Consider the following 15,374-nt stretch of genomic DNA (forward strand, 5'->3'; position numbering starts at 1 on the left):
AACAGAAGCAACTCTTCTATTTAATACAGAAGGAATAACAATACATGGGTATGCTGATGGGAACAGTCCCGTAAATAGAGGGAAATTGGCGATGCAGTAGAGAGAGGAGTATTGCAGAAGCCAAGACCTTGAGAGGAGATGGATCCAGTACACAAGCGGAGGGAGCGCTCTTGGCTGAAAGCATCAACAAGTCATCCATCTCACTGGGGAGGAAGTACAGTATACGGGGCCAGATGCAGTGGGGAGGGTGGCTCTGGTGCTGGGAACTCAAGGAAGTTCTAATTCTTTCCATGTTCTTAGTGAAGTAGGAAGCAAGGTGAAGCTCAGGGGAGAGAGTAAAACTAGGGAGAGGAGAGGTTGAAAGTTTGAGGAGAGTTTTTGAAAAATATAGTGGTGAATTTTGCTTGAATTTCTATGAGATGGAGGACAAGTTCTTTACTCAGTAGTTAGAGCAAAGACATGCAAAGCCTGGAATGAGCTAACCCAGACTTAGGTTCATAGTAAGATACGTGTTTACAGAAGTAGGGGAAGTGGGGGTGCAAAGGACTCCAAGATGCCTGCTGAGGGACAGGAGGCACCCCATCCTCTCCATCGGGTGGCAGCTGAGGCCACCAGTCATTCACCGTGTTGGCCCGAGCAGGACCCCAGTGTGAGGTCTGTCGGTGCCTCTGGAAAGCAACAGATGAAGAGCCTTCCCTCCATTTTGCTCCCTTCAAATGGAAGACAGGATGGAGCGAGTCAAGCAGGAACGCCCCCCACCACCTCTGAGTGGCCACCCTACTCCTCTGTTGACACTGGTGGCCATGGCAGTGAGGTGAGCTGGGGACTGCTATGAAGAAGGAGAGAAGAAGCCTGTTCTGACTCTCTACACTCCAAGGAGCTCCATGCAAAGGCAACGTTTCTCAATCATGCAATGTCAGCTTCTCCTGGAATATTGTTAGAAATGCAACCTCTTGGGCCACATGTGAGACCTACTACATCAGAGCATCTAAGGGAAGGGCCCAGCAAGCTGTGTTTTAAGGTCATTTTCTGATGCCAATGGAAGTTTGCAAAACACCGCGTGAAGGCAGCCTGGAAAAGTTTCTATCTGCTCCTATCCAGTAGTGCCACCTATTGGGCAAGCTCTCCAGATGCTGAGCGGTTAATACAAACCCTGGGGAATTTCCTTTTATTTTTCTATAGTTAAACAACTTTACAAACCCAAAACAAAAGGCAACCTTGTCTTGACTCTTCGCATTATGCAAACACTAACTTTACATGGCTGTAATGAATATATTGAGACTCTTACATTTTGGTTTTCTCCATAAAACATTTTGTACCCACTTTTCATGTATTAGCCTAACAGAACACAAAGTCATTATTTTTATTGTAAAATTCCATTATAACAAAATTACACAGGCACAGTGACTACATTTTTCAAAGTAAACTGGACACATGGTCCGACCGAATATAAACAAACAGAGACAAATGTGGCCTAATATTTAGAATTACTACCATCCCAGGAAATTGTAGAAGTTTGTTATCATATTACAAATCAGTCCGTTGTTCCACAGTTTTATTTTTTAATTAATTAATTTATTTAGCTGTGCCGGGTCTTAGTTGCAGCATGCGGGATCTTTGATCTTTGGGTGGCATGTGGAAGCTTACTTGTAGCATGTGGGATCTAGTTTCCTGATCAGGGACCAAATCTGGGCCTCCTGCGCTGTGAGTGCAGAGTCTTAGCTCTGGACCACCAGGGAAGTCCTGTTCCATGGTTTTAGATGTCTGCGCTATTTTCAGTTTTCAGTAGTTAAAAATAATAAAGCCATAAGGACCTTTGTATAATAAACTTCAGTTTTTATAAGTTATTTCTTTGGGATTAAAAAAACCTCTAAAGCAAAATTTCCAGCCCAAAGGTCTGATAATATCACAGAATTATTTAAAATAAGTTAACAACAACAACAAAAAAAACATAAAAATAATCCAAATGTATTAACAAAAGAATCGGGAACTTACGGTAGAGTCATCATGGGTGTTATTCTGCAGCCATCATCAATCATATTTACAACAAGATTTAAAACAGCATATTATCAGGGAATTCTGTCAAGGTTGTGGCTTCCCAGCATCTTTGGAACACCTTTCCTGAGTTGGTTCTGCGTCCATAGCAGAAGCCAGAAAACTTGCTTGGTCAGCTTCTCTTGCAGACAGGTCAGGCAGATTTACACGTGATTTAGGGTTCGTCCATCAGACATGCCAAGGTAAGACTCTGATTCAAAAGTGAGCAATGTGAAGAAGCAGAGAACACCTGGAACCCACTTTCTGGTGAGGGTGGCACTGGCTCCCAGCATGGAGAGGTCCTGGCATCCTCAGCACCACAGACAGAAAACTCTGGGTCTGTGTCTAGCAGTTTTCACCATGTAGTGTGGCTTGACCATTATTCCTGGATGAGTAGCCTTTAAGCCCAATACTCTGGCCTCTCAGAGATCTGTGAACTATCTAATTTTCTTTAACAAATTCCCTTTCTGTTTGTGTATTTGTTCCAGTACTTTTTTAATATTTATTTTTATTTGGCTGTGCTGGGTGTTAGTTGTGACATGTGGGATCTTTTTAGTTGTGTCACGCGAACTCTCAGTTGCAGCACCTGGGATCTAGTTTGGGGCATGTGGGATCTAGTTCCCTGACCAGGGATGGAACCCGGACCCCTGCACTGGGAATGCGGAGTCTTACTCACTGGACCACCAGGGAAGTCCCTGTTCTAGTACTTTTGCAGTGGAACAAAACATCCCCAAACTTAGTGGATTATGTGGCTTAAAGTAGGGTTTCTCAACCTTAGCACAACTGACATTTGGGCCAGATAATTCTTTGGGGGGGGGGATGTCTTGTGTACTGTACGATGTTTAGAAGGCTATGGCACCCCACTCCAGTACTCTTGCCTGGAAAATCCCATGGACAGAGGAGCCTAGAAGGCTGCAGTCCATGGGGTCGCTGAGGGTTGGACGCGACAGCGACTTCACTTTCACTTTTCACTTTCATGCATTGGAGAAGGAAATGGCAACCCACTCCAGTGTTCTTGCCTGGAGAATCCCAGGGACGGGGGAGCCTGGTGGACTGCCGTCTATGGGGCTGCACAGAGTCCGACACGACTGAAGGGACTTAGCAGCAGCAGCAGGTCTCTACCCACTAGATGCCAGGAATAGCCCCCCACCAAGTTGTGACAACCAAAAATGTCTCTAGCCATTCTCAAATGTCCCTTGGGAGCAAAATCTCCTCCAGTTGAGAACAGCAAATATTGGAGAATGTCTTGAACTGAGAGGTTCTGACTTGGGGTGTCTTATGTAGTTACACCCAAATGGTGGTCAGAACTGCAGGTTGGCTGGGAATCTTTCTCATGTAGTCTCAAGATCTCTCCACATGGTCTCTTTGGACTAGTTTGGGCTTCCTCACAGCATGGTGACATCAGGTTAGTTGAACTGCTTCTGTGGAAGCTCAGGGCTCCAAGAAGGTGTCCCAAACAAGTGGGCACAGGCACACCTCAGAGATATTGGGGGTTCAGTTCCAGACCACCACAATAAAATAAATATTGCAATAAAGTGAGTCACACAATTTTTTTGGTTTCCCAATAGCATATAAAAGTTATGTGCACACTATACTATAGTCTACTAAGTGTGTAATAGCATGTCTAAAAAAAGTGTGCATACCATAATTTAAAAACACTCTATTGCTAAAAAATGCTAACCATCATCTGACACTGCAGGGTTGCCACAAACCTTCAATTTATTGAAAACAAAAATTTATGAAGCACAATAAAACAAGAGTTCAGTAAAAACAGGTACGCCTGTAATGCCTTTTAGGACTGACTCTCAGAAGTTACATGTTACCACTTCCACCAGAGTCACAGGACTCAAGAGGAGAGCACATGGACTCCACCTTGAATGGCAAGAGTGTTACAGTTCCATTGTAAGATGATGGGAGATGTTGTGGAAACTCTGGAAAACTCTGTATCTGTCACAGCACTCAACATCATTACTCATCAGAGAAATGCAAATTAAACGCACCAGAAGACGCCACAGCACGCTCACCAGGATGGCTAAAAATAAAAAGACTCACTAGGGACCAGCAAGGATGTGGGGCGCTGGAACTCTCATACATCGCCGACAGGAATATAAATCGGTACAATCAACTTTCCACAAAATTGTATTGACTAATGCTAATGCTAAACATATGCCCAGTCTATGATCCAACACTGTCTTTCCTGGGTTTGTCACCCAAAGGAAATAAATGCATATGTTTACCAAAGACATAAATGAGAATGTTCACAGAAGCTTCAGTCAGCAGAATTAGAAAAGAGGGAAAAAAACAAATGTCTAGAAATAGGAGAATGGATATATAAATTGTGACCTATTCATTCAATAGAATGTTACACTGCAATATAAAAGGATAAACAACATATACACAACAAGGATGAATTTCACACCCTCAGCAAAGGAGGTCAGCCAAGTACACTTGGAGTAGTTCCATCTCTGTAACGTTCAACAACAGGAAAAACTAATCAGTGGTAATAGAAATAGAGGAAACGATTACCTCTGCTGGGAGGATGGGATGAATACTGACTGGAAAGAGACACAAAGAACTTCTGGAAGGCTGGGGATAATCTATATTTTGAGCTGGGTGGTAATTACACAAATGTATTCATATGTAAAAGCTAATCAAGGTATAGAGTGTTCTAGTGCTAAGCACTTTATTAAATCCTTCAATAAGAAGTAGAAATAAAGTCTTTTTCTGTTTAAAGTAGCTATGGGATTCTGTCGCTTGGAATTAAGGCCCTCCTCACCTAAAAAGGATGGTGGCCCTCAGCACTGGAAGGCCAGAGTCACACCATGCTCCTATGTAGCCAGCCCCTCTGCAAATTAGGCCTGCTAGCAAGTCATCTCCTCTCAGGATGCACCCAGGAAAACTTTCCTATAGGATGGAAGTCCACAACCAAGCATCAGATCAGATTAGATCAGATCAGTCGCTCAGTCGTGTCCGACTCTTTGCGACCCCATGAATCGCAGCACGCCAGGCCTCCCTGTCCATCACCAACTCCCGGAGTTCACCCAGACTCATGTCCATCGAGTCAGTGATGCCATCCAGCCATCTCATCCTCTGTTGTCCCCTTCTCCTCCTGCCCCCAATCCCTCCCAGCATTGTAACCTTAAAATACTAAAAGCTGAGGAACCAAAAAAAGTAGCTGTTGAACTTATATAGTGAATAGCAGTGTGTACACAGTTGAAGGATAAATTTGTAAGCTGAAAGGTTACCTTGAGAAACTTTCCCAGGACACAACACAAAGAGATAAAAGGATGAAAAGAATGAAGAGAATTGTAGAGGCGGATGGGAGGAATGATTCAAGATTACAAGTTACAAGATTCCTCTAAAAGTTATTTCCAAAAGGAGATAACTGAAGCAACATCCAAAGAATAGTAACAGTCAAGAAATTCCCAGGATTGAATCCAAACACAAGGCCTTGGATTGAAAGAACCTCTGAGAGCTAATCAGTAATAATAATTTTTGAAAGATACATCTAGACACTGTAGCAAACTTTCAGAACAAGAAGGATAAAGAGGTCCCTAAAAGCTACCAGAACAAAAAGATCTGGAAAAAAAAAATGAGAATGGGGTTGACCTGAGATTTCCTGTCAGCAAAACAGATGCAAAAATATTGTTAATTGCTGAAGTCAAGAGATAAACACATGGAGTTCATTGTTTAATTCCCTCTACTTTCCTGTAAAATTATTTTTTTATGATAAAAAGGTTTCTTCTCTATTTTTTTTATAGATTCAAGAAGATAATAAATACCTGCAAAGTGCCAAAGGAAAGTATCTTTGGACTTTGAATTCTATATTCATACTGTCAAAGAATGAAGGCAAAATAAAGACCATTTTCATATTATAAGGACTCAAAAATTTTATATCAGAAGCTCCGAGGGAACCCCAACAAGGAGAAAAATAAAACTAAAAGAAGTGATGGGGGAAATTCCCTGGCAGTCCAATGGTTAGGGCTTCACGCTTTCACTGTCGAAGGCCCAGGGGGGTCAATCCTTGGGTGGAAATCTAAGACCCCACAAGCCATCAAAAAAAAAATTTTATTATTTCATATAAGCATTATGGCCTTTAATAGCAAACTGTAATAAAAATTCAAGATATATCAACATGGAAGTGGCAGGAAAGGGAAGAAGAGGTGAAATTTAAGTAAATAAAAGCTTCTTTCCTCTCTCCTCATCTTGTCTTGGTTGGTAATACAGAAACTAAGTGACCTTTAGAGGAGCGCTCCTCAAACCTGAACCTGGGCCTTTTGTCAAAGAGCCATTTCTAATCCACCAGGTCTCAGGGAGGCCTGAGATTCTGAATTTAAAACACACTCCACAGAATCTAAAACATACAACAAACTAGTGAATACAACAAAAAAGAAGCAGACTCACAGACTGAGAGAACAAACCAGTGTTTACCAGTGGGGAGAGTAGGGAGAGGCAATATAGGGGTGGGTGAGTGAGAGGAAAAACTATTAGAAATAAAATAAGCTACATGGAGAATTGCCTGGTGGGCCAATGGATAAGAATCCACCTGCCAAAGCTGGGATGTGGGTTTGATTTCCTGGTCTGAGAAGATCCCACAAGCCACAGAGCAACTGAGCCTGTGTGCCAACATGACTGAGCCCACGTCCTGAATCCACGCTCCACAGCAAGAGAAGCCACAGCATGCTGGGAAAATTGAAGCGCTACACTGAAAAAGATGAAATCAGATCACTCTTTAACTCCATACACAAAAATAAGCTCAAAACGGATAAAGACCTAAATGTGAGACCAGACACTCTTGGAGGAAAACATAGGCAGAACACTCTCCGACATAAATCACAGCAACATCTTTTTCAATCCATTTTCCAGAATAATGGAAATAAAAAACAAAAATCAACAAATGGGACCTACTCAAACTCAAAAGCTTTTGCACAGGAAAGGAAACAATAAACAAAATGAAAAGACAACCCACAGATTGGGAGAAAGTATTTGTAAACTTGTGACCTATAAGGGATTAGTCTCCAAAATTTACAAACAGCTCATGATGCTTAACAGCATCAAAACAAACAACCTACTCAAAAAATGGGCAGAAGACCTAAACAGACATTTCTCCAATGAGGACATACAGATAGATGGCTAATAGGCACAAAAGATGTTCAATATCACTCGTTATTAGAGAAATGAAAATCAAAGCTACAATGAGATATCCCCTCACACCAGTCAGAATGGCTATCGTCAAAAAATCCACAAACAACAAATGCTGGAGAGGTTCCTTAAAAAACTAAATATAGAGCTACCATATGACCCTCCAATCCAAATCCTGGGCATAGAGCCTGAGAAAAACATGATCCGAAAGGATACATGCACCCCAATGTTTCTAGCAGTACTGTTTATAATAGCCAAGACATGGAAGTAACCTAAATGTCCATCAACAGAGGAATGGATAAAGATGTAGTACATGTATACAATGGAATATTACTCAGTCATAAGAAAGAAAGAAATAATGCCATTTGCAGCATCATGGATGGACCTGGACAGTGTCATAATGAGTGAAGTCAAACAGGAGAAATTATCATATGACATCCCTTATATGTAGAATCTAAAAGGCAAGGATACAAATAAACTTATAAAACAGAGACTCATAGATTTAGAAAACAAACTTAAGGAGTTTGGGATGGTCATGTACACACTGCTATATTCAAAATGGATAACCAACAAGGATCTACTGTATAGCACTTGGAACTCTGCTCAATGTTGTGTGGCAGCCTGGATGGGAGGGGAGTCTGGGGGAGAATGGATACACGTATATGTATGGCTAAGTCCCTTCACGGTTCACCTGAAACTACCACAAAACTGTTAATCGGCAATACTCCAATACAAAATAAAAAGTTTAAAAAAAAAAGAGAGTGAGAAGCCACTGCAAGGAGAAGCCCACACACCACAACGAAGCAGAGCCTCCACTCTCCACATCTAGAGAAAGCCAGTACACAGCAACGAACACCCAACACAGTTAAAAATCATTAATTTAAAAAATAAGCTACAAGGATATACTGTACAACATGGGAATACAGCCAGTATTTTGTAATAACTGTAAATGGTAAGGAACCTTTAAAATTGTATAAAAATAAAAAATAAACACACTCCACAGAAGGCACTTGAGCAGCAAGGCTTTAGACTACATTTTGGTTAAAAACTGTGTTGACTCAGGGTGAAAATATGCTAAACTTCCTGCACTCTGTTTCCAAAATGTAAAAATGATAGATAAAGTGTTTCAAAAATACTCAGGGGACATGATTTTTAAAATCATGGACTAGAAAGGAAGTGGAAGCCCACAGCAGTAAGGAAGCAAGCAGTAAGTAAGGAAGGACCCAACCCAGACAGTAAAGTGTGGGATTGCTTTTTTGCTTTGTTTTGTTCTATGTTTTAATTTTTCATTTTTTCAGTTTTAATGAGATATAATTAACATACAGCACTGTACAAATTCAAGGTGTACAGCATAATGTCTTGACCTACATAATTGTGAAATGATTCCCACAATAAATTTAGTTAACATTCATCAGCTTATATAGATACAAAAAAAGAAAGAAATGTGTTTTGCTGTCATGAGAAATTTTAAGACCTAATCTCTTACTAACTTTCAAATATATCACACGGCAATGTTAACTGCAGTCATGACATTGTATGTTACCTCGCTGGTACTTATTTTACAACTGTAAGTTGGTACCTTTTGACCACAAGTCTGGAATTTCAAATCCAACCCAGGAGTAAGGACTCCTCCACACCCCCATTCCCAATGGGGAAACTGCTCATGGCCCCCCAGCTATATCTGAAGGTGAACAAATCCTAGCTATCCACTGGGGAGTGGAGCTAGAAACCAACTGCTCAGTGATAGAGAAAGAAAGCAGAGATGTGCACGGCCAGCCACCAGGTAGACACGTTGTGTGAGCTCTTGCTTTGGAACTGTGGTATATGTCCACAGAGCAAAATCCCTGAGCCACTGACTTTGGTCCTCAAGACACTGGGCTGAAGCAATCACAAAAGCACTTTTCAGGGACAGTCAGTGGGAGAGAAAAAAAGCCACCATGACGGTAGGCATTCAAAAAAAGAAAAAAAAAAATACAAAGGCCCAACACCACAAAAGGAAGCCGACATCTAAGAGGAATCATATAAAAGAAATAATAGAACAGTTTGGAAAGAATTTTAAAATAAGCGTATTTAAAATCAACAAACAAAAGCAGGTGCTATGAATCAAGAACAGACAGAAATCTTGATAATTTTAAAAATAACACAGAGGCAGTGCACTGGGCGGTCCGTGGATGTGTCTCTTGCTACAACAGTGTTTGTTTGGATGGAGCAGACCCAGGGATGCCCCTCACTCCAGGCTCTGACCACCCTCCAACCTCTTTTCCAGTCACAACCTTCAGAATCAGCCCCTCAGCTACCTTCAGCCACTGGGACCACCACCATTTTTGACCTTGACCTCCTAGATTCGTCAGAATGACTCCACTGAGGTGGAGACCCCGGTCACCGCCTAGTCACCCTGCATCTGCAGGCCTCGTGCACCAACCTGTCTCTGGGCTTGTTTCCACCGTGACCACGTGGCTCTGGAGTGCAGTGGCCACTTTGTCCGCGAACTGGCCCAGGAGAAGCACGAGGGTGCCCAGCGTCTCTTGAAAATGCAAGACCAGCAAGGCGGCCGCGCCGTCTCCCAGGACCGCAGGCACATCTCAGGATGTGGGGTCAAGCCAGGACACCGTGGAGGCCACCGAGCTCGGGGACAAGCACCCGAACAGGGCCGTCGCGAACCTGCAGGCCCGGGGTTCTGCGCGCGCAGCCCCCACCTCCGTCACTTCCGAGAGAGCCGCGTCCTAGGTGAGCAGGTGAAACTTATCAGGAAGATGGGCGACCACCTGACCGACCTCGGCAGGCTGGCTGGTCCCCAGGCCGGGCTGGGCGGGGCTCTCTTCCAAGGGCTCACCCGCAAGCACCACCAGGAGCCGCCTGAGCCCAGCGGGCTTGGAGGAGCCCCTCTGGTGATGTTGCTCAAAGCCCAGACAAAGGGAGAGAAATACACAAACTTACATAAAAGGGATGGTAGGATAGGAAGGTCCTTGCAGTATGGATGGAATAGAGCACAACAGGATGGGGAATGAATCTGAGAACAAACTGATGAACGCCCAACATGATGAGATAAACAAGAGAATGGGTGCAAAAAGTGAGTTCATGACCTAGAGGACAGCTGAGGAGATCACGCATCAGAGGCCACACAGTGATAAGATTTAAAATATGAGAAACGAATTAAGAGCTAGGGGGCTAGAGTGAAAGGAACCAAAACCTATTTAATGAAAGTTCCAGAGAGTGAAACCAAAAAGAATCAGGAAGTGACAATAGTTAAGGAGAGAATGTCTGAGAATTTTTATGAACTGAAGAAAGTGTCCCTAGATTGAAAAAGCTATTTCTAGGAAAGATGGCCTGTATTATTTGTACCAATCAACTAAAAAATATGAATAAATAAGAAACCATTGAACACATGAATAGATTTTTTTAAAAATCTGAAGAGCACTTAAAAGCAAATGAAAAAGCAAGGAAATACCAGGCCAAAATCCAAAAGAAAGTAGGAGTCTATAGAAACAGTTTCAAAGCTCAGAATCACTTTACCCCAAGGGATTTGCTAATAAGGAACACTTGTGCTTCAATTTTAGCAGCTTAATAGGGAAATTTGGACATAAAACAACCCAAGGTAGACAAAGTAATAGGAGGTCTTTCCCATGGTAAGCTGGGACTCCACTGGCTTGATGATATTTAGAGCAGGAAAAAAATTTCTTCCCTGCAAAGTTGTGACCATGAACTTACAGCTCAGGTTCCCACTGCCTGAGTAGTTCTGGGAAATTAGAGCTGTGTACCTGATTTAAAATGGTTCCAGATTGGGTCTACTCCAAAAAAAAAAAAACCAAATGGAAAACTTTTTTTAGAGAGAAAATCAATTTCATCCTAGGCTTCAGTGAATCTTCAAAATAAAATTTCAGTTTCAGTAATTATTATAGTAAAAGGTAAAAATAATCAGAGTGGCTCAGTGGTAGAGAATCTGCCTGCCAATGTAGGAGATGTGAGTTCAATCCCTGGGTCAGGAAGATCCCCTGGTGAAGCAACCCACTCCAGTATACTTGCCTCGAGAATCCCATGGACAGAGGAGCCTGGTGGGCTAGTCCATAGGGTTGCAAAGAGTTGGACACGACTTAGCAACTAAATGACAACACAAAAAAATAACCAAACATGTAAGAAAACAAGTCACTGTGAGTGGGAAGCAGTTGAAACAACTGACTGCAGAATCAGACTTAGCAAAACTTCAGAGATTAATTGAAAAAAAAAAAAGCTTACTTTAAATAAATAAAATATATCATTAAAAATATCTGCAAGAAAAAAAGGGGGGGATGAAAATACAATGTGAGCCTGAAGCATGTGGAAGTGCCAGAAAGTAAGGAAGTGCTCCAAGAAAATGATGGGAGTCAGTGGAACACAGGACACAACCTGAATAAGCTATGAATTGTCAAAACTGGAATAATTTGGGCAAGAGAAACAAAACAAATAATATAATACTGAACTACAATCTGAAGTTATATTTATAAAATAAATATCCATGAGTCCATACAAACAACTGGAAAAAAAAAACTAATGAGGGAGAATAGAGAAATCTCCTATACTGAAGAATTAGAAGTAATTTATGTAGAAGAGAGGACCACTCAGATAGCTTTTAAATTGAAGTCAAAGTTCAAGACAGTGAAGCTTAACTCCCTTAAGTATGGGCTGTTCTTAGAGTCTTGTTCCAAAGAGTACAAGGGGGTGGGGGGAAGTCACTTTATACTAGAGAAACCTGATAAGCACTATGTCAATCAAGTAATCAAGGTCAACATAGCCAGTAAAAGTGCAGAAAAATATATTACCTACAGAGGAGAAACAGACAGTGCACCTTTCAACAAAAACAGTAGGGGCCTAAAGAAAAGAGGAAGTTAATTTCAGTGAGATGAAAGAAAATAACAGCCAACCTAACAACCTGTACCCAGTGCAAGTATCCTTCAAGAATAAACGTGAAATGTATTTACAAGAGCCAAGACATAGAAGCAACCTAAATGTCCATTGATAAATGAACAGATAAAGAAGATGTGGTGCATATACACAGTGGAATATTACTCAGCCATAAAAAAGAATAATGCCATTTGCAGCAACATGGATAGACCTAGAGACTATCATACTAAGTGAAGCAAATCAAATATCATATATACCACTTGTATGTAGAATCTGAAAAATAATAAAAATGAATTTGTTTATAAAACAGAAGCAAACTCACAGACACAGAAGACAAACTTATAATTACAAACAGGAAAGGGGGGAGGGATAAATTAGGAGTTTCAGATTAGCAGATACAAACTACCATGTATAAATAGATAAACAATAACATCATACTATATAGCACAGGGAACTATATTCAGTATAGTATAATGGAAAAGAATATGAAAAAGAATATATATAACTGAATCACTCTGCTATACACCAGAAACTAACACAACATTGTAAATACGCCATACTTAAATAAATTAAATAAAAGGCAAAAAATATTGATCGCACAATACAATAATAATTATGTTTTGAGAGGCTTAATAGACACAACTACAAAGGCACATAGGCCAGGATGGGGTATAGTGGGATGTTCTATGGCTCCTGTGGCCCTGGGAACAGGCAAAATTGTCATTTAACATTAGATTTAATAAGTCAAAGATGCATGTTTAATCTCTATTACAAGTACAGTAATTTTACTCCTGGGTATATACCCAAGAGAAATGAGTGAACATCTGCACCAAAAGTGAAGTGCAAGAATCTTCACAGCATTTTCTTGTAATGACCTACACTGGAATATAATCTGCAAAAAAAAAAAACAACCCAAAACTGAATCACTATGCTGTCCACCCGAAACTAACACCATATATAAATCAACTGTATTTCAATTTAAAAAAGAGAGGAGCACTCAGATAGCTTTTAAATTGAAGTCAAAGTTCAAATATCAAATCTACAGAACGGGAGATAAGCTTGGACAACACTGGAGAGTAGTGGTAGAAGATGTGCTTTTTCAAGTTGAAGATCTATTCTTACTCTTAGAAATTCTAAAGTTAAACCTCTCCTCGCTGGGATTTCAGTCCAATGACATCTAGAGAAATATGACTTTTTTGTCTCTAAATACAAGGTCCTGAAAGTATTTTTAAATGGTTCAAAAATCTCATTTGTCATGAACTAACATTTTAGAAGTAACTTTTCAGTGACTTGACAATAAATCAGAAGCATACTGATTGAGTTTACCCTGAAATGCCTGTGAGTTTAAAGATTAACAAGCCAAGAGATAGAAAAGACAGTTTAGACATTTCCAAAGGCAATGCATTTGACCAAATGTTTGAGTCGCTCAACAAAACAAAGGACCTTGATTCTTTTTTTTGGTCTGTGATGCAATCAAAAGCTATAAAAGTACTCCAACATTGCTTTGTGTATTTTCATTACAATTTTTGTTTTTATTCTTAACATTAATTACATAAACAAAACAAATCTTATCAAATAATCTCACTTTTACTAAATTTTAAATGTTTTAGCTAAGTGCAATGTCTGGCAATGAAAGACAATTTGTGAGTTAGGTATGGTTATTAGAACATTTTCCCAACTTTGCAATTTTTGTAGCTTGGTATTTTTTCTCTTTTACTTAAACTTTAGATATTTTTGTAAATTAATTAGCCTCTAATTAAAATAAATAAATTTAAATTAAAAAAATTTTTTTAAGATGTACTTTTCTCTTTTAGTGGGTATAAACTGGCTTTGTCTCTTCCTAGAAATATGTGTCTAGTAAAAGCAATGAAAAGAAATTAAAATGTATATATTTAAATGTATTATAAATAAACACTATTGTGACAAAAATCTATTCACTCAGTAGCTAGGGACAGAAAGTTGAAGTTACTGAAGTAAAATTAATGGGGAAAAAACAAAAAAGAATCCTCACAGCTGCAATACTTGAGATAGTCCCAGATGTGGATAGAGAAAGGATATATACATTGAAGTATATTCATGCAGTGGAGCAAAACAGAACCAGAGAGGCTCTGTAACTCGAGTAGCTTGACAATCTTTCCCAGCACAGTCACTGGAATGAATGAATTGATTTGCTTCACTCTGTTGAGGATTAAAGGATTAAAAGTTCCAGAAGACTGAGTCACCCTCACATTCTTTGGGCAACATGCTGACACTTTGGCTCTATTGCAGAAATTAGAGGAAAGATCTGGCAGATGGAGACTTCAGGGGCCTCTGGAGCAGGATTTGTACCAGATCCTCAATCTGTCATTCCACCAAGATTGTACACACCTAGGGAATTGCCCAGAAGTAATCATGCTTGCTGTCAGGAGGGCTGAATGAATACTGGGTAGTATCTCCCTCACATCCATCACAAAACATTCCGTCCCTTTGGTCACTAATTATTCACATACGCCATCTTCCCATATGTACCCTTCCAAAAATTCTGTTGTCGAAAATAACATGGTTGTTTCCCATTTCAACATAAAATGAACTCACACTTTCCAAAGAGAGACCAAGGTCTCCTCAGTTTCTGCATGCAGCTGCAAGATAAAGATCTTTGGATCAGATCTGATCCTCTTCTAATTCCAACAAAATTCTGGAACCTATGGTCTAAATAGCACAAGTTTATCCCTCTTCATCTATACTGAGAGAGAAGTCAGTCAAAGATATGAGAAATTCTTTAAAATATATAAATATATATATTGGGCAAGGAATAGAATTTGAGGATCAGCAATTGCCTTTGTTTTTGCAACTAGTTATGAGGTATCCCTCCTCACATCATACAGTCCTAACTCCTCTTGCCTGACAGGTGTGAGGCATCCCAAACTTGAATTCCAGAGAGTCTCTGCCCTTGTCAGTTTTGTCTGTTTAGGCATGCGGTCGTCTTTTATTAACTGTTACCGAGGAGAGCTTCCTGAGTTCCATTCATCCTCTGCCTGCCCCCATACTGTGGCAGCAACCTATTTTGTGCTGAATCAGAGGCAATTAATTAAGCCAACATCATAACCCCCTTGTTTTTGTCTTCACACAATAGTGTTGGGAAGAGTTTGAGTGCTGGATAACCCCCAAGCCTGTCTAGATTAACCTCCTAGCTGAAACCAGTGGCTCTATCTTACTCCCAAAGAAGCTGTACGTGATCTCAATCTCCCACAAGCTCTCCCAGTGCTATCAGTAATGGGCAGTGCACGTTCTCAAAACTGGAATGCAGCTCCACTGGATAGTTGGCATCCAAGCTCAAATTC

At 40.5% G+C, this 15,374-nt stretch overlaps 1 pseudogene; it reads left to right on the top strand.

The window, feature by feature from the left end:
- Positions 1 to 9,113: 9,113 nt before the first annotated feature.
- On the top strand, positions 9,114 to 14,468 carry LOC138986509 (ferritin light chain pseudogene; annotated as a pseudogene).
- Positions 14,469 to 15,374: the final 906 nt, after the last annotated feature.

This window comes from Bos mutus, chromosome X (assembly GCF_027580195.1).
Source record: "Bos mutus isolate GX-2022 chromosome X, NWIPB_WYAK_1.1, whole genome shotgun sequence".
NCBI classification, from domain to species: Eukaryota; Metazoa; Chordata; class Mammalia; order Artiodactyla; family Bovidae; genus Bos; species Bos mutus.